An 18,463-nucleotide genomic window follows, 5' to 3' on the forward strand; every position below is an offset into this window, starting at 1 on the left:
TTGCGGTGTGTTTGTTGGGATCCGGTGAACTTTGAGTTTATGATCAGATTAATATACCCATGAAAGTTATTTGAGTTTTGATCTCTTATATGCATGACTATTGATAGCCTCGTATTTCTTATTTGAATCTTTGATTTAGTTAGGCCAACTGGATCGATTTTTCTTGCCATGGGAAGAGGTGCTTTGTGATGGGTTCGATCGTGCGGTGTTCTTTCCCAGTGACAGAAGGAGCAGCAAGACACGTATTGATCGTTGCTATTAAGGATAACAAGATGGGGTCTATTACTACATGAATAGATCTTGTCTACATCATGTCATTGTTCTTATTGCATTACTCCTTTTCTCCATGAACTTAATACACTAGATGCATGCTAGATAGCGGTCGATGTGTGGAGTAATATTAGTAGATGCAGGCAGGAGTCGGTCTACTAATCTTGGACATGATGTCTATATATTGATCATTGCCTAGATATCGTCATAATTATTTGAGGTTCTATCAATTGCCCAACAATAATTTGTTTACCCACTGTGTGCTATTTCTTGAGAGAAGCCACTAGTGAAATGTACGGCCCCCGGGTCTATTCTTTATCATATTTGCTTCGAGATCTATTTTTATTCGCGTTTATTTTCAGATCTATTATTACAAAAATCGAAAAATACCTTGCTGTACTTTTTTGTTACTTATTTTATTTCGCGTTTTATCGAGATCTATTTATCCAATCTATCACAATTTTATCCCGTCAATTTGACAATTTCCAATTCCGTTACCCGTAAGAGGGATTGACAACCCCTCATAAGCGTCGGGTTGCAAGTATTTGTTCTTTGTGTGCAGGTACTGTTTACATAGTGTTGCTTGGTTCTCCTACTAGATTGATAACCTTGGTTTCATAACTGAGGAAAATACCTACCGTAGTTGTAGTGCATCATCCCTTCCTCTTTGGGGAAATACAGACGTAGTTCAAGCCGCATAAAAAAGAATTTCTGACGCCGTTTCTGGGGAGACATTGATGTGTACTGCACAACCTTCTTCTTATAGATGTTGTTGGGCCTCCAAATGCAGAGGTTTGTAGGACAGTAGCAAATTTCCCTCAAGTGGATGACCTAAGGTTTATCAATCCGTGGGAGGCGTAGGATGAATATGATCTCTCTCAAACAACCCTGCAACCAAATAACAAAGAGTCTCTTGTGTCCCCAACACACCCAATACAATGGTAAATTGTATATGTGCACTAGTTCGGCGAAGAGATGGTGATACAAGTGCAATATGGATGGTAGCTATATGTTTTTGTAATCTGAAAATATAAAAACAGCAAGGTAATTAATGATAAAAGTGAGCACAAATGGTATTGCAATGCTTTGAAACAAGGCCTAGGGTTCATACTTTCACTAGTGCAAGTTCTCTCAACAATAATAACATAATTGGATCATATAACTATCCCTCAACATGCAACAAAGAGTCACTCCAAAGCCACTAATAGCGGAGAACAAACGAAGAGATTATGGTAGGGTACGAAACCACCTCAAAGTTATTCTTTCTGATCGATCTATTCAAGAGTTCGTACTAGAATAACACCTTAAGACACAAATCAACCAAAACCCTAATGCCACCTAGATACCCCAATGTCACCTCAAGTATCCGTGGGTATGATTATACGATATGCATCACACAATCTCAGATTCATCTATTCAACCAACACAAAGAACTTCAAAGAGTGCCCCAAAGTTTCTACCGGAGATTCAAGACGAAAACGTGTGCCAACCCCTATGCATAAGTTCACGAGCGGAACCCGCAAGTTGATCACCAAAACATACATCAAGTGGATCACGTGAATATCCCAATGTCACCACAGATAAGCACATGCAAGACATACATCAAGTGTTCTCAAATCCTTAAAGACTCAATCCGATAAGATCACTTCAAAGGGAAAGCTCAATACATTACAAGAGAGTAGAGGGGGAGAAACATCATAAGATCTAACTATAATAGCAAAGCTCGCGATACATCAAGATCGTGCCGAATCAAGAACACGAGAGAGAGATCAAACACATAGCTACTGGTACATACCCTCAGCCCCGAGGATGAACTACTCCCTCCTCGTCATGGAGAGCGCCGGGATGATGAAGATGGGAACCGGAGAGGGATTCCCCCTCCGGCAGGGTGCCAGAACGGGTCTAGTTTGATTTTCGGTGGCTACGGAGGATTCTGGCGGCGGAACTCCTGATCTATTCTGCTCCCCGATGTTTTTAGGGTATATGGACATATATAGGCGAAAGAAGTCGGTCAGGGGTGAGGGAGTCCTGGACTAAGGGGTCCTCAGGCGTCCGGCCTGTTGGCCATGGGCCGGACTGATGGGCTGTGAAGATACGAAGACTGAAGACTGCACCCGTGTCCGGATGGGACTCTCCTTGGTGTGGAAGGCAAGCTTGGCGACCGAATATGTAGATTCCCTTCTTTGTAACCGACCTTGTATAACCCTAGATCCTCCCGGTGTCTATATAAACCGGAGGACTTAGTCCGGAGAGGGGGAGATTCATTATCATAGCCATACAAGCTAGACCTCTAGGGTTTAGCCATTACGATCTCGAGGTAGATCAACTCTTGTAATACTCATATTCATCAATATCAATCAAGCAGGACGTAGGGTATTACCTCCATAGAGAGGGCCCGAACCTGGGTAAACATCGTGTCCCTTGTCTCCTGTTACCATCGACCTTAGACGCATAGTTCAGGACCCCCTACCCGAGATCCGCCGGTTTTGACACCGACATTGGTGCTTTCATTGAGAGTTCCACTGTGCTGTCGCCAAAAGGTTTGATGGCCCCTTCGATCGTCAATAATGACGCTGTCCAAGGAGAAACTTTCCTCCCCGGATAGCTTCGTGTTTGGCGGCTTCGTACTGCGGGCCAACTCATTTGGCCATCTGGAGCAGATCGAAAGCTACGCCCCTGGCCATCAGGTCAGATTTGGGAGCTTGAACTACGTTGCTGACATCCGTGGAGACTTGATCTTCGCCGGATTCAAGACCGCGGTAGCCGCTCTTGGTCACCATGATGATCATGACCTAAATCTGTCATCTGGCTGCATCCAGGAGATTGCTCCTGTAACCGCTCTGGCCCTAGATCCGGAGCAAGCTATGCCATCCAAGGACGGGAGGATCAACCCCACTGCGGAGGCCACAGATTCCACGACGTTGGAGCTGCGCATAGACTTAACCTCTCACGATGTGTTTGTCAGCGGAACTCCGGACTCGTCTCTGGTCGTAAGTTCCGAACCACGTGAGCCCGCGAACGCCGAGCTTGATCGTTTGTCGATCTTCGAATTCAGTGCCGCAGACATCTTCCAGCACTTGCCTTTGGGCGATGTGCTAAACTCATTAAAAAATCTGTCCTTGGCGAAGGACTCACAGCCAAACTATATCCGGCTCGAACTAGGGGATGACGGTGGAGAATTTGTTTCCCACCCGCCACCCACTTCATAGTCACGGTCGAGGATTTGACCGATGAACTTGATTACGACTCCGAAGACATCGACGGTATGGACGATGATGCCGGAGAAGAAGAGGCCCAGAACCTGCCGTTCATCGGACGCTGGACGGCCACTTCCTCGTATGATGTATACATGGTGGATGCACCAAAGGAGAACAGCGGCGAGGACAAGGAAGATCTAGCTGAGGATAAACCTTCTGAAATACAGTCCAAGCACCTGCGTCAACGGTGCCCCTCTAAGTCACGCCGTAGTAAAGACAGCAACACCGGTACAGGAGAAGATAACACTCCAGAAGGTGCCGAAGACAACGAAGACCCCGTCGATACAGCTAATGAACAAGATGAATGGGAAGGCGGGCAGGTTAGCTCCGGTAAACAGGACACGCACGAAGATTCGGAGGACGATAATTACCTTCCACTCTCCGAGGACGAGGTGAGCCTCGGCACCGAGGATTTCATCGTGCCTGAGGAACCTATTGAGTAGGAGCGCTTCAAGCGCCAGCTAATTGCCACTGTAGGGAGCCTGAAAAAGAAGCAACAGCAGCTTCAAGCCGACCAAGATCTGCTCAATGATAAATGGACCGACGTCCTAGCAGCCGAAGAATACGGCCTCAAGCGCCCAACCAAAAGCTACCCAAAGCGCAAATTGCTACCTCAGTTTGACGAGGAGGCGCTAGAATACATACCTCCATCGTACAATGCGGCTGACCGACCACCACGTGGTCGAGACAAAATGGCAACTCACGCCGAACACCAGCCAGCCCCACCTCAGCGCACAGGTAGAGGTAAATTAGCCCACAGTCACACGTATGACCTCCGGCAAAACCTAAACAATAAAGCAGGAAATACTAGATCAATCTATGGATTGCGAGGACGTGCCTCGACACGCGACGACGGCCACCTATTCGGATGTGACAAATTTAGTCATGCGCGGGCTGAAAACTGCAGACGGACTCCATCAGAGCTACGTCGCGATACGGCCCGATATAGAGGCGCCTCACCCCTCATTGCTTCATCGATGAGGTCCTGGATCATGAATTCCCAAAAGGGTTCAAACCCGTGAATATAGAATCATACGATGGAACCACGGACCCCGCGGTGTGGATCGAAGACTTCATTCTCCACATTCATATGGCCCGCGGTGATAACCTCCACGCCATCAAATACCTCCCTTCAAAACTCAAGGGGCCAGCTCGGCACTGGCTCAACAGTCTACCTGCAAATTCTATTGGCAGCTGGGAGGACTTGGAAGAGGCCTTCTGTTGGTGTCAAAACCGGCGGATCTCGGGTAGGGGGTCCCGAACTGTGTGTCAAGGCCGGATGGTAACAGGAGACAAGGGACACGATGTTTTTTACCCAGGTTCGGGCCCTCTCGATGGAGGTAATACCCTACTCCTGCTTGATTAATATTGATGATATGGGTAGTACAATAGTAGATCTACCACGAGATCAAGGAGGCTAAACCCTAGAAGCTAGCCTATGGTATGATTGTTGTATATATTGTATATCTATCGACTAGCCTGGCCTCGGTTTATATAATGCACCGGAGGCCTAGGATAACAAGAGTCCTAGCCGAATACGCCGGTGGGGAGAAGTCCTTGTCTTGATCGCCAAGTCTTGTGGAATCTTCCTTGTATGCGGTAGCCGTCCGAACTGGCCCATGAGTATACGACCACGGGGGTCCTCGGCCCAATCTAATAGATCGGGGGACGACGTGGTGAGTACCCCCTAGTCCAGGACACCGTCAGTAGCCCCCTAAACCGGTCTTCAAGTTAGGGACGCTCCTCGATTCTTTCGAACTGTTCTTCATCTTCGGTTGCCGGTCTTGAAAACTGGTTCAACAAATCTTCTTTATCTTCGATCTTGAGGATCGCCGAAATGCATTCGACGAGTTTACACGTCGGGTATCCGAGGAGCCCCTTTAAGTTTCCGGCCTTTATCAATGCCTTGTTTATTTTTATGCCACACCTCGGGTTTGAAGTTGTTCCCGCGAGGCAGGGTCCTCTTGCGTCCGAGCTCCAACGCCGGACTGCATTCGAGGTATCTTTTGCAGCCGAGCACCAACGCCGGACCGCTTCCCAGCTCTAGCGCCGGAATGTATCCGAGCTCCAACGCCGGACTATGTATCCGAGCTCCAACGCCAGACAGTATATCCGAGCTCCAATGCCGAAATATATCCGAGCTCCAACGCCGGACTGTGTCCAGGCTCCAATGCCGGACTATATCTGAGGTGTCATATCACCTTGGTTCAAAAAAGTTGAAGGAGTTTAGCCGAGCTTAATGCCGGAAATGCCCTTTATGGAGCCAGCCACTAGCGCCCGAGCTTTATGCCGGACTGCTTCCGAGGTGGTGCACCACCCCGACTATGGGCCGATTTTTTGTCAATATTTTTTATTGGTGCAATTTATTCTCTGCCGAGATATATAGCTAGTAGCCCTCAAGGTGTGTATCGGTCTAAAACCCGAGATGCACATGAAGGATGACATAAGACCGCTGATCCCAGTAGCCGCTGAGACTCAGGTTGATTTGCAAAATCGTCCTGAGGATCAAGTCCTAGCTCGGCAGAATACTTCGGGACACAAAAGCGGCGTGCTCAGTCCTCAAGACTCAGGTTGGGTGCGGCCGACCAACCTGAGGATCAAAATCTCCTCGGAAACTATATTGCACATAAAATTTTCTGCATTGGACAAGCAATGCAGTAGCCCCCGAGACACTGGTCGGGTGGCAACACCAGATCAGGGGATCGATGTGCCCCTTTAATATTTGTAAATAATAAGCCCGAAGCCCAGTAGCCCCCGAGCCTTAATGCAAGCACGGGTGGCTAAATTAAGGATCAATATCCATAGTAAAATCACAAATTATGTGTAATGACTCTATGTATCCAAGTACTTTACGTCATTAATGCTCGGATCTGCATTGTACAAAACTTTGTTGACCGACCATCGGCTTCCACCTCCTTGGCCAGTAGCCGAGGAGTGTTTGTCCTACTTTATAAAGCCTTTATGAGGGCAAAGATTTACGACAAACAAGGCAATCTGGCCACACGGTTTTATAAACAAAGGTACGCAGAGAGATATGTTATATTACTGTTTAACAGAAGAAATGTATTCCAAAGAAAATAGTCCCGCTATCGGTTCCTTTCTTTGGGTTGTCATGCTAAGCATGATCATGAAACCTCAGCTCGAATGTAAGAGCAAAATATCGAGGATTTAGTTTGGGAGGCCAGTTAATAGCCCCCGGTAGTGTTCGGCGACAGTCGAGGTCAAGCCGTAAACACTTCGGCCAATGTTATGAATGGCCCGTCATAGTCATCGGATCGCTGACCAGTTTACGCTTATTGTGACAGTCAGTTTTTGGCTTTCTCCACTAAGGTGCTTAACCATGTGAGCTGGAAGCACAATCGCAGTGGTTCTCCCTTTGCACGCCTAGCCGAACAAAACAGAACGTAGGAAGCAAGTGCAGGAGCCGGGCAACCCAACTATTGACCGAAGACACAATTCGAAACCGATGCATATATAGCAATATCTGAGAATGTTTTTGCCGAATCCCTAAAGGTGTCCGGTGTTGCACTGCGAGACTAATGCTGGAAAAGCACAAATAGTTTAAAAGTGCCAAAAAGCTTGGAAAATCAAGAAACGTCAGTAAAAACATGACGTCCGAACAAGATCAAGTGTTCGGTGCCAATCTGAAAATTGGTCTTAGAAAAAAGAAGTGCTTCTGTCGTCCTTTAACATGACACATCCTATCTCAAGACTTCGAGCGGGTCAGCCTACGGCTTCAACCTCCTATCCCGAGGGCGGAGTACTTCTCATTAGGCCAGTTTAGCAAACTAAACTCTAGCGGCTTTGAGAGAGAAATTAGGCTCCCCGGCTAGTGACCGCACACTCGCGTCGAAAAAAGGAGTGATAAATAATAATAATAGAACTTTGCAACGACTGAGAAGAAGAACACTCATTATAAAACGGCTCAAATAAACTTAAGAGCCCCCAAGTGGCTTGGGTAGAAGAATGATTGCATGTACCGAAGTACTTATATCATATCTATGTTCAACTGAACTTTAAACGCGTCTTAACCGACCGTCGGCTTCTCCCTCTTCGGTTAAGGACCGAAAAGTGTTATGTACTCCATCGGTCGAGAATATCGACGGTGTTTCCAATAACCAGGCAATCAGGCCATAAGGCTGTAACAGACAAAGCGCGCTCAGGGAACTTATGCTATATTACTGCGAAGAGTAAGAAGCATCTTCGAAGAAAATAGTATCCCCACCGATACCTTTCTTCGGCGCTCATTGTTATTATGAGACTTGTGCAATAGATTTTTTGTACTCATGAGTTCCGTTGTGTGCCGACCATCATTGAATAACTATAAGAGCGCTAGCTTTCGGCTTCACCCAGTCTGAGGTCCGGCTCGGGTGACCCGATCGTGACAATCGCAGAGGTGCTCCCTTTACTCCCTAGCCGAACAATCGGGAACGTAGGGGTAAACACAGGAGCGAGGCAACCCAGCTTGCAAATCTCTTAAGTTAATGTGGTGCATATTGTGGTGTAATACACGAACAAGGAACGAAGCCATACAAGTATAATCATATGCAACAGGAAAAGCTTCATAAAGGAAGCCCCCAACGGGGTATTTGAATTTATGCGTCACAAACAAAGTTTGGACAAGGAAATTTTTTAGAAGCAACTTTTTTCCAAAAAAGTATAATGCTTGGTCGAACCGAACGCAAGTTAGAAATTAAAGCTTTGAGCATGAAAGCGACTTAGCTGGTTAACGTGTTCGGTATTGATGACGCGGTCCGAGCTTGATGCAGGGCAAGGTTCCATCCCTCAAGCCGGTCCCGAGGTGGCGGAGCGGAGAGCTTGACACGCCGAAGTGGTGACATAGCACGATCAATGCAGACCGGCAGAGTGACGCCGAAGTCCCCGGATCATTTTCCTGTGCACAAAAAATAGTGCAAACCGGAGATAATAGTAATAATGATAATTAAAAAAAATCGTTGCATAATAAATAATTTATGCAAAGTGAGTAATAAAAGAAATATGGCCTGGCGCCGAAGTCAATGTCGATGCAGGGCGTCGGCGTGATGCGGTAAAGGCGTGACAAAGCCTGAATTCGCAGGTCGGTCCGAGCTCCGAGTGCGGCGTTCGCCGGACTATGTAAGGAAACTGACCGAACCACCAGGCGACTGTCGTTAATGCAGCCACCATTTGATAGACCTGTGTACATATGACGGACAAACCAGAGTAATAATTCCTTGGGAAAAATGAACCCAAACAAGCAAAAAATACTGGGATTAATAGCACCTGGTTTATTTGTTGTAGCAATCCGAAGGAAGGTGATTCCTAAAATTGGGACCCGCTCCGCACACCCATTGCCTGATGGGCGATAAAACGACGGCATGGCAATGCTGGTAAAGGTTGACTCGCCGAGGCAAAGCCCTCGGCCCAGCTAACGTGACGGAGCTGGTCGGCTAGTGACGCCGAAGTGTCCGGAGTAGGTTGATGAAGAGATGGCGAAGCCCCCGGTCCAGCCGAGATGTCGAAGCCTCGATGTCAGCCGATGAGTCGAAGTAGGTCGGCGTGATGGACACCAGCTTGAAGAAGCAATAGTGCGGCCCTGTCGATGCAGGTCGTGACGTGGTCGATGCCGGCTTGATGAAGCGACCGTGCGGCGATGCCGGTATGCCTGCTCCGTGTAATCCGTGGGGCGGCGATGTTGGTGATGATTTATCCTTCGCGATGCCGGGCTCTTGTTCAGCTTGCCGAGATGATGATCCGAAGAAGTTGAGCTCGGCTCAACAAAGTGACGCCGTGTCTAGCGCAGGTCGGCAGCCGTGGAGTAATATTGCCGGACTGGTTTGACACCAGCATGATGTTAAAGATCATGTTCAAAAGATCTTACACTTAGTGGGATGTGTTCGGGAACAAAACACAATACCCCATACAAAACTTTCTTCAAAAGGGATGTCCGAAATCCTGTTCATAAAAAAGATGAACTTGGGTCGGATTCGTTTTCGCGCAGAAAACAGATCCGAAAAGTGATGCACTAATCGGAAGGTTTCCGGAGTTTGGACGGTCGGATCAAGCCAAAATTTTGAGAGGTGGTAGATATAGGAATTCCGCAGCCGATCAACGGTTGGATCTTCCAAAGGACGTCCGAGCTAGAAGCTGGACACCACGCCCTAAACTCATCCAAATTCCCGTCCAGATTTGACAGGGCTCCGATATATCATGGATTGCTAGAGATTCCTCCATCGGAACTCGACGAAATTTTCCAGGGTTGTTGTAGACTCAATTCCGCACAATTCCACCAAAGCGATCGTCAAAGTGATACTCGAGGAGGTGGTGGTGGCAAACACGAGTTCGCTGTCCAGAAAAACAGCACGGTCGCTTGAGGGCAATGTTGACATTGAGCCCCCGAGCTCCATAGATGATTCCTCCGTGATCTTGATAGAGATCGGAGTTGATGTTTGATGAAGGCCCTCGTCCGGACATGGTGATCCGAACACGGGGCGCAATTCTTGGTCGAATCAAGGTGACCAGTCGAGCTGGTGACGAAGATGCCGAAGTCGCAGTTGATCTGCAGGCGAGCCATCGATCCTTTTGTCGATCACACAGCGGAACTCTCAATGAAAGCACCAATGTCGGTGTCAAAACCTGCGGATCTCGGGTAGGGGGTCCCGAACTGTGCGTCAAGGCCGGATGGTAATAGAAGACAAGGGACACGATGTTTTTTACCCAGGTTCGGGCCCTCTCGATGGAGGTAATACCCTACTCCTGCTTGATTAATATTGATGATATGTGTAGTACAAGAGTAGATCTACCACGAGATCAAGGAGGATAAACCCTAGAAGCTAGCCTATGGTATGATTGTTGTATATATTGTATATCTATCGACTAGCCTGGCCTCGGTTTATATAATGCACCGGAGGCCTAGGATAACAAGAGTCCTAGCCGAATACGCCGGTGGGGAGAAGTCCTTGTCTTGATCGCCAAGTCTTGTGGAATCTTCCTTGTATGCGGTAGCCGTCTGAACTGGCCCATGAGTATACGGCCACGGGGGTCCTCGGCCCAATCTAATAGATCGGGAGACGACGTGGTGAGTACCCCCTAGTCCAGGACACCGTCACCTTCCTCGATAACTTCCAAGGTACATATGTTCGACCTCCGGACGCTGATGACTTAAGCCATATAGTTCAACAGCCCGGAGAGTCCGCCAGGAAATTATGTACTAGGTTCTTAACTAAAAAGAACCAAACCGTCGACTGTCCGGATGCCGAAGCCCTAGCAGCCTTCAAACACAACATCCGCGACGAATGACTCGCTCGCCACCTCGGCCGAGAAAAGCCAAAATCCATGGCAGCCCTCACGGCACTCATGACCCGCTTTTGTGCGGGCGAGGACAGTTGGTTGGCCCGTAGCAAAAGCAATGCAAGCAACGCCGGCACCCCTGAAGCTAAAACTAGCAAAGACAAGTCTCAACGCAATAGATACAAACGTCAAAACAACAGTGATAACACTAAGGACACGACATTAAATGCCGGATTCAGGGGCTCTAAGTCCGGTCAGCGGAAAAAGCCGTTCCAAAAGAACAATTCAGGCCCATCCACCTTGGACCGCATACTTGATCGTCCATGCCAGATTCATGGCACCCCAGACAAACCAGCCAATCATACAAATAGAGATTGCTGGGTTTTTAAACAAGCCGGCAAATTAAACGCCGAGAACAGGGAAAAGCGATCGCAAAGCGAAGACGATGACAAAGAGCCCCAACAACTGAACATAGGGGGACAGAAGAAGTTTCCCCCTCAGGTCAAAATGGTGAATATGATATACGCTTCCCACATCCCCAAGAGGGAGCGCAAGCATGCGCTCAGGGACGTCTACGCGATAGAGCCAGTCGCCCCAAAATTTAATTCATGGTCGTCATGCCCGATCACCTTTGATCGCCGAGATCATCCGACCAGTATCCGTCACGGTGGCTCAGCCGCACTTGTCCTAGACCCAATAATTGATGGGTTCCACTTGACTCGCGTCCTTATGGACGGAGGTAGCAACCTTAATCTGCTCTATCAGGATACAGCGCGAAAAATGGGTATTAACCCATCTCGGATCAAGCCCACCAGGACTACCTTCAAAGGAGTCATACCAGGTGTAGAGGCCCGCTGTACAGGCTCAATCACACTAGAGGTTGTCTTCGGATCTCCGGACAACTTCCGAAGAGAGGAGTTTATCTTCGATATCGTCCCTTTCCGCAACGGCTATCACGCATTGCTCGGATGAACTACGTTTGCTCGATTCAACGCAGTACCACACTATGCTTATGTCAAGCTCAAGATGCCCGGTCCACGTGGCGTCATAACAGTCAACGGAAATACAGAATGCTCCCTCCGTACAGAAGAGCACACAGCTGCCTTAGCAGCAAAAGTACAGAGCGGCCTTCTCAAGCAGAACCTTAATTTGGCTGCCGAGCCCACGGACACCGTTAAGAGGGTCCGAACTACTCTACAGCAGGGGAGCTCGGCTCGTCAGGAGCTCGACTAGCAATCCGGCCTCCATTGCCGGTCTGATCAAGTGGTGGCATTCGTGCCGCGCGTACATAACTATGCACTCAAAATCCCATGGGCATCGACGGGGGCATAGCTAGCTTGTGGTTAGTAGTACGGCTCAACCGACATCAGATACACACATACTTTCACTTTCACTTGTTTCCTTTCCAGGTCTCAATCCCACAGGCACCATCTGGTGGTCTTGTCATCGGTCCTCTTGAAGGATAAACACACCAAGACGGCGAGAAATGCAGACATATGGGGGACTTTTGAGGTGATTCTGTTAATGATAACTCTACCAGTTTTTCAGGACCCACATGCATCTCTCCCTTGGTTTCGGCATGTCAAATAGCCTGTTGCTTATCGCACTACCTGTATCAATGCGCCTTGACGTACTAATTAAATTACAATGAGAACAGTCTGTGGCTGGAGCTGTAGGACTCCAGCTTTTTACCTTCATATCTTTTCTGTTTTCTTTCCTTTTTTTCAGTCCCCCTGTGGATAACCCTATCAGGTAGCACCCGTACACTTTGGTACGTTTCATGTTCGACAGGGGCTGCACAACACCCCACACTATGGCAACAAAAGTCCGAACACTTTTTATAAGTATAGTTCGGCACCCTGAATTTAGCATTATATGCATTGGCTCCGAATCATGTCTTTGGAATACTTGGGTTGCCTGTCTCCTGTGCTTGCTACCTTACGTTCCACTATATCGGCTAAGGTAGTAAAGGGAGAACTACTGCGATTGTGCCTTGGTTTATCCAAAGGAGCACCTCAGTAGAGAAAGCCGAAAATCGTCTGTCATGATGCGGTGAGAGCCGGTCAGCTGTTCGGAGGTTGCAAATCGTTGGAGATTTTTTCCGCATTACGCGAAGGATTGGTACTTCCCGATCAGACGCTTATAGCACTCTAGTTTGGATACTAGGGGCTGCACCCATGTTTTTATTGTCGCACTCCTATAACTAAGCGAGGGTGTTACAGCCGCATAGTCTGGTTGCCTGGTTCGTTGCGCTAAACAACTCCTTCAAGGACCATCTAATTGGATCAAGATTGTTTAGATTCCATCCCGAACACCCCCGTACTACCTACATGGGGGCAGAAGCCGACGACTGGTTAACCCTCAGATTTCATACAACACGGCCGCACAGGAAGTAAAAATTTAAAAACATAACAAGCATTATATTGCATAAACACTTTGTTCTATCATACAAGGCAGAGGGAGATCGAATGCATTCATTCAAAGATGGTGTCCTTCACACAATGAACCGCAACAATGCGGGACCCCTCTAAGACATCGCCAAAGTACCGCTCAGGTGTGCGGTGCTCCTTGCCCTCCGGCGGCCCCCCGGTCGCTAGCTTGATAGCGTCCAGCTTCGCCCACCAGACCTTGCAATAAGAGAAGGCCAGACACGCGCCCTCGATGCAGACGGACCGCTTGATGACATCCAACCGAGGACAGGCATCCACCAACTTCTTCACGAGGCTGAAGTAGCTGCTGGGAATAGCTTCGGTTGGCCAGAGCCGGATTATCATATCCTTCATGGCTAGTCCGGCCACCCTGTGCAGCTCAACCAGCTGTTTCAGCTGATCGCTGAAGGGTACCGGATGTTCTGGCGCGCAATATTGCGACCAGAACAGCTTCTCCGTGGAGCCCCCTTCTTCGGCTCGGAAGAACTCCGCAGCGTCGGTCACACTGCATGGCAGATCAGCAAAGGCCCTTGGAGAACTCTGAATCCGGGTTAGTAAAAGAAATTTCCTCTTCACACTCCTGCTTTGCATATTGAATGCCTTACCTGCCGCGATCTTCCTGGCCTCCTGGATCTCATGGAGGGCATCATAGGCTTCAATCTGGTCTGCCTCCGCACTCTTACGAGCCTTGGCAAGTTTGGCCTCTTGAGCCGACGCATTGTGCTCCAAGGTCTCGCACTTCCTCACCGCGTCCTGGAGCTCCTACTGGACTTCGTTGACTCGGGCCTTGAGCCTCTTACGGGCGGCCTGCTCCTTGACAGCCTTTCCTTCGACTTCGACCAGGGCCGCTTTCAGGGCCTCGACCTCGGTCGTCGCCTCTATTCACATCATGGTATTTCGATCATTGCATATCATTTTCTCCTTTTACGAATCCATAACATGTTATTACTTACCTTGTTTTTCCTAGAGCTGCCTCTTCACCTGGCCCAGCTCCTCCTCGGCCTCCGCCAATTTCTGCTTCAGTCCAGAGACTTCGGCAGTATGCGAGGCCGCGGCCAACAATGACACATGCGCATACATTTCAGACAAATTCAGTTAGTTTCCTGCAATAGGAGATTGATCCTCTGTTCGGTTTTTTTCTTTTTGAACACTGGAAGTGTCTCAGGGGCTACTATCTATATTGGGATTTTCTTCTTTTTTTGCGCTGCTTACCTCAAAACCTGTTAACAGGCTGCTGCAGGCTTCGGTTAATCTGCTCTTGGCGGACTGAACCCTTTCAATTATCGTGCCCATAAGGACACGGTGCTCATCCCCAATGGAAGCGCCTCGTAGTGCTTCCAGCAGATTATCCGGTGCCCCTGGTTGGACAGGGGTCACCGGGGGAGCAGGCATCCCCCTTCTTCCGAAGAAGGCCATGTGCCAGATTCCGGAGCAGCCTCGGTCTCCAGAATTGAGTCCGGCTGAGGGTCGAACTAAGTACGGCCCTCCCCACCAGTCTCCATGGGGATTGATTCCCCTTGGTGTCCAACGACGGGAATTTCTCCTTCTGGCGCCTCCTGAGCCTCTCCCCCGCCTGGAACAGTCCTTCAGGACATCACCTCTGCATCATCCTTGGCCTTGGGGGAGTGAGCGGCTGGAGGTGAATCGCTGGCCATCGCCTTAGAATCCAGCGAGCCTCCTGACGAGGATCGCGGGGAGCTGTTGTGGGCCGGACTACAATAAACATAACCAATCATCTCAATGTAGTGACGAGGAGAAACTTTATGGGTGGATACAAGCATTAGTACTTACGATGCGGCCCGAGGCTTAGCGCGGGGGTGTCTCTCTGGACTGTTGTCGACGTCCCATACAGAGTTATTCGCGAGGGAGCCCTTCCCCTTCTTGGGCGCCTCCGCCTCCAGAGTTGTGGAGGCCGCCTTCTTCTTCCCCCCCTATCAGGGGGAGAGTTTCTTTCCTCCTCCTCCTCATCCTCGTCGTCTTCGGCGGCAGGGGAACGGGTCTTGTCTTCGGACGTCACGTCCAAAGTGCCCTTGCAGCGGGGGCCACTCCAGACCCCCTTGGCCTTTCCTGTGGCCTTCTTCTTTGGTGCCTTATAAGGCGCCAGCTCCAGCATCTTTGCTAAACGCGGGATGACTGTTTCTTCAGGCAGGGGAGCCGGACACTGGATCTGCCTCGCCTTCTTCAACCAGTACTGAAAAAGCAATGATAATAAAAGCTTAGATATCACCCTTGAAATAAGCAAGTAGGGGATGTGTTTAAAATAACATACCTCATTGCGGAGGTGATTTATGTCGTGACCATGGTCCGAATCTCTGGCCGGTGGTATCTCGTTGCCTTTGAAGAGCAACTTCCAGGCATCTTCGTGAGCTGTTTCGAACAGCCTTTCCAAGGTGTGGTGCTTTTTCGGGTTGAAATCCCATAGAGGGCGGCTTTGGCTCTGGCAAGGGAGGATCCGGCACACCAGCATAACTTGGATTACGTCGACAAGATTGATGTCCCTATCGATCATGCTTTGAATGCGCGTTTGCAGCGCAATCTGCTCGTCTGACGAACACCAGTTCGGGCTCTTCTCGACCCAAGAGGTGAGTCACACGGGAGCGCCGGAGTTGAACGCGGCAGCCGCGGCCCAGGTGGCACCGCGGGGTTCAGTGATGTAGAACCATTGTTTCTGCCATTCCTTGACAGACTCCATGAATGTGCCTTTTGGCCAAGAGACATTGGTGAGCTTGCTCACCATGGCGCCCCCGCACTCTACGTGCTGTTCATCCACCACCTTGGGCTTCACGTTAAAGGTTTTGAGCCACAGCCCGAAGTGGGGTTCGATGCGGAGCAAGGCCTCGCACACGGTGATGAACGTCGAGATATTGAGGAAGGAGTTCGGGGATAGATCGTGGAAGTCTATCCCGTAATAGAACATTATCCCACAGACGAAGGGGTGGAGTGGAAACCCTAGCCCGTGGAGGAAATGGGGGAGGAACACTACCCTCTCGTCGAGCTTCGGCATGGGAATGATTTGTCCTTAGGCTGGAAGACGGTGGACGATTTCCTTCGCCAGGTACCCGGCCGCCCGAAGCTCGGCGATGTCCTCCTCCTTGATGGAGGAAGCCATCCACTTGCCTTGACCTCTGGATCCGGACATGGTTGAGTGCTTTCTCGAGTGGGAAACAGATGAGAACTTGGGTGCTGGAGCTCAAGAGTGGAAAGGCAGGAAGAAGGTGTGGGGAAAGAAGGAGGCATCTTATCTCCTTATAAGGGCAGTGAATATTGAACTCCACCCCACTCGCCTCAAAATTCGCCTGCTCCCAAGGGCTGTGTAAATGGCACAGTTGGGTTACCCACGCCCATATTGATGAGAATCCCGTAATAAGGGGACAAGATCTCTGCTTTGACAAGACATGCCAATGACAACCGTGTCTCGAAACATGGAGCGGCAGACAAAAAACGGTTCGAAATTATGACAGGATGGACGTGATGTCATGTTGTAAAAGTTGTTAGCGGATTGGACTCGTGTATTATTATATTCTCTCTACAGTTGTGTGTGGTGTGTGTTACAGGTCTGGACACGATCAATTCGTCCGAAGACTATTTTGGAGTTCGGAAGGAGGAACCCGGCTTGCAATGTCGAAGACAACACTACGCACCGGATACCTTGTCATTGAAGCCAGGTTCAGGGGCTACTGAGGGAGTCCTGGATTAAGGGGTCCTCGGGCGTCCGGGCAGTTGGCCATGGGCCGGACTGATGGGCTGTGAAGATACGAAGACCGAAGACTGCACCTGTGTCCGGATGGGACTCTCCTTGGCGTGGAAGGCAAGCTTGGCGACCGAATATGTAGATTCCCTTCTTTGTAACCGACCTTGTATAACCGTAGATCCTCCCGGTGTCTATATAAACCGGAGGACTTAGTCCGGAGAGGGGGAGATTCATTATCATAGCCATACAAGCTAGGCCTCTAGGGTTTAGCCATTACGATCTCGAGGTAGATCAACTCTTGTAATACTCATATTCATTAATATCAATCAAGCAGGACGTAGGGTATTACCTCCATAGAGAGGGCCCGAACCTGGGTAAACATTGTGTCCCTTGTCTCCTGTTACCATCGACCTTAGACGCACACTTCGGGACCCCCTACACGAGATCCGCTGGTTTTGACACCGACAAGGGGAGCCATGAGGGGCCCACGAGGGTGGGGGGCGCGCCCAAGGGGGTAGGGCGCGCCTCCCTGCCTCGTGGCTTCCTCAAAGCTTCCCTGACGTCTACTCCAAGTCTCTTGGATTGCTTCCGTTCCAAAAATAACTCTTCCGAAGGTTTCATTTTGTTTGGACTCTGTTTGATATTCCTTTTCTTCGAAACACTGAAATAGGCAAGAAAACATTAATTTGGGCTGGGCCTCCGATTAATAGGTTAGTCCCAAAAATAATATAAAAGTGTTTAGTAAAGCCCATAAACATCCAAAACAGATAATATAATAGCATGTAACAATCAAAAATTATAAATACGTGGAGACGTATCAAGCATCCCCAAGCTTAATTCCTGCTCGCCCTCGAGTAGGTAAATGATAAAAATAGAATTTTTGATGTGGAATTCTACCTAACATATTTATCAATGTAATTCTCTTTATTGTGGCAAGAATATTCAGATCCATAAGATTCAAGACAAAAGTTTAATATTGAGATAAAAATAATAATACTTCAAGCATACTAACAAAGTAATCATGTCTTCTCAAAATAACATGGCCAAAGAAAGCTATCCCTACAAAGTCATATAGTCTGGCTATGCTCTATCTTCATCACACAAAATATTTAAATCATGCACAACCCCGATGACAAGCCAATCAATTGTTTCATACTTTTGATGTTCTCAAACTTTTTCAATCTTCACGCAATACATGAGCGTGAGCCATGGACATAGCACTATAGGTGGAATAGAATGGTGATTGTGGAGAAGACAAAAAGGAGAAGATAGTCTCACATCAACTAGGCGTATCAACGGGCTATGGAGATGCCCATCAATAGATATCAATGTGAGTGAGTAGGGATTGCCATGCAACGGATGCACTAGAGCTAGAAGTGTATGAAAGCACAAAAAGAAACTAAGTGGGTGTGCATCCAACTCACTTGCTCACGAAGACCTAGGGCATTTTGAGGAAGCCCATCATTGGAATATACAAGCCAAGTTCTATAATGAAAGATTCCCACTAGTATATGAAAGTGACAACATAGGAGACTCTCTATCATGAA

The sequence above is a fragment of the Triticum urartu genome, chromosome 7 (assembly GCF_003073215.2).
Source record: "Triticum urartu cultivar G1812 chromosome 7, Tu2.1, whole genome shotgun sequence".
Taxonomy (NCBI): domain Eukaryota; kingdom Viridiplantae; phylum Streptophyta; class Magnoliopsida; order Poales; family Poaceae; genus Triticum; species Triticum urartu.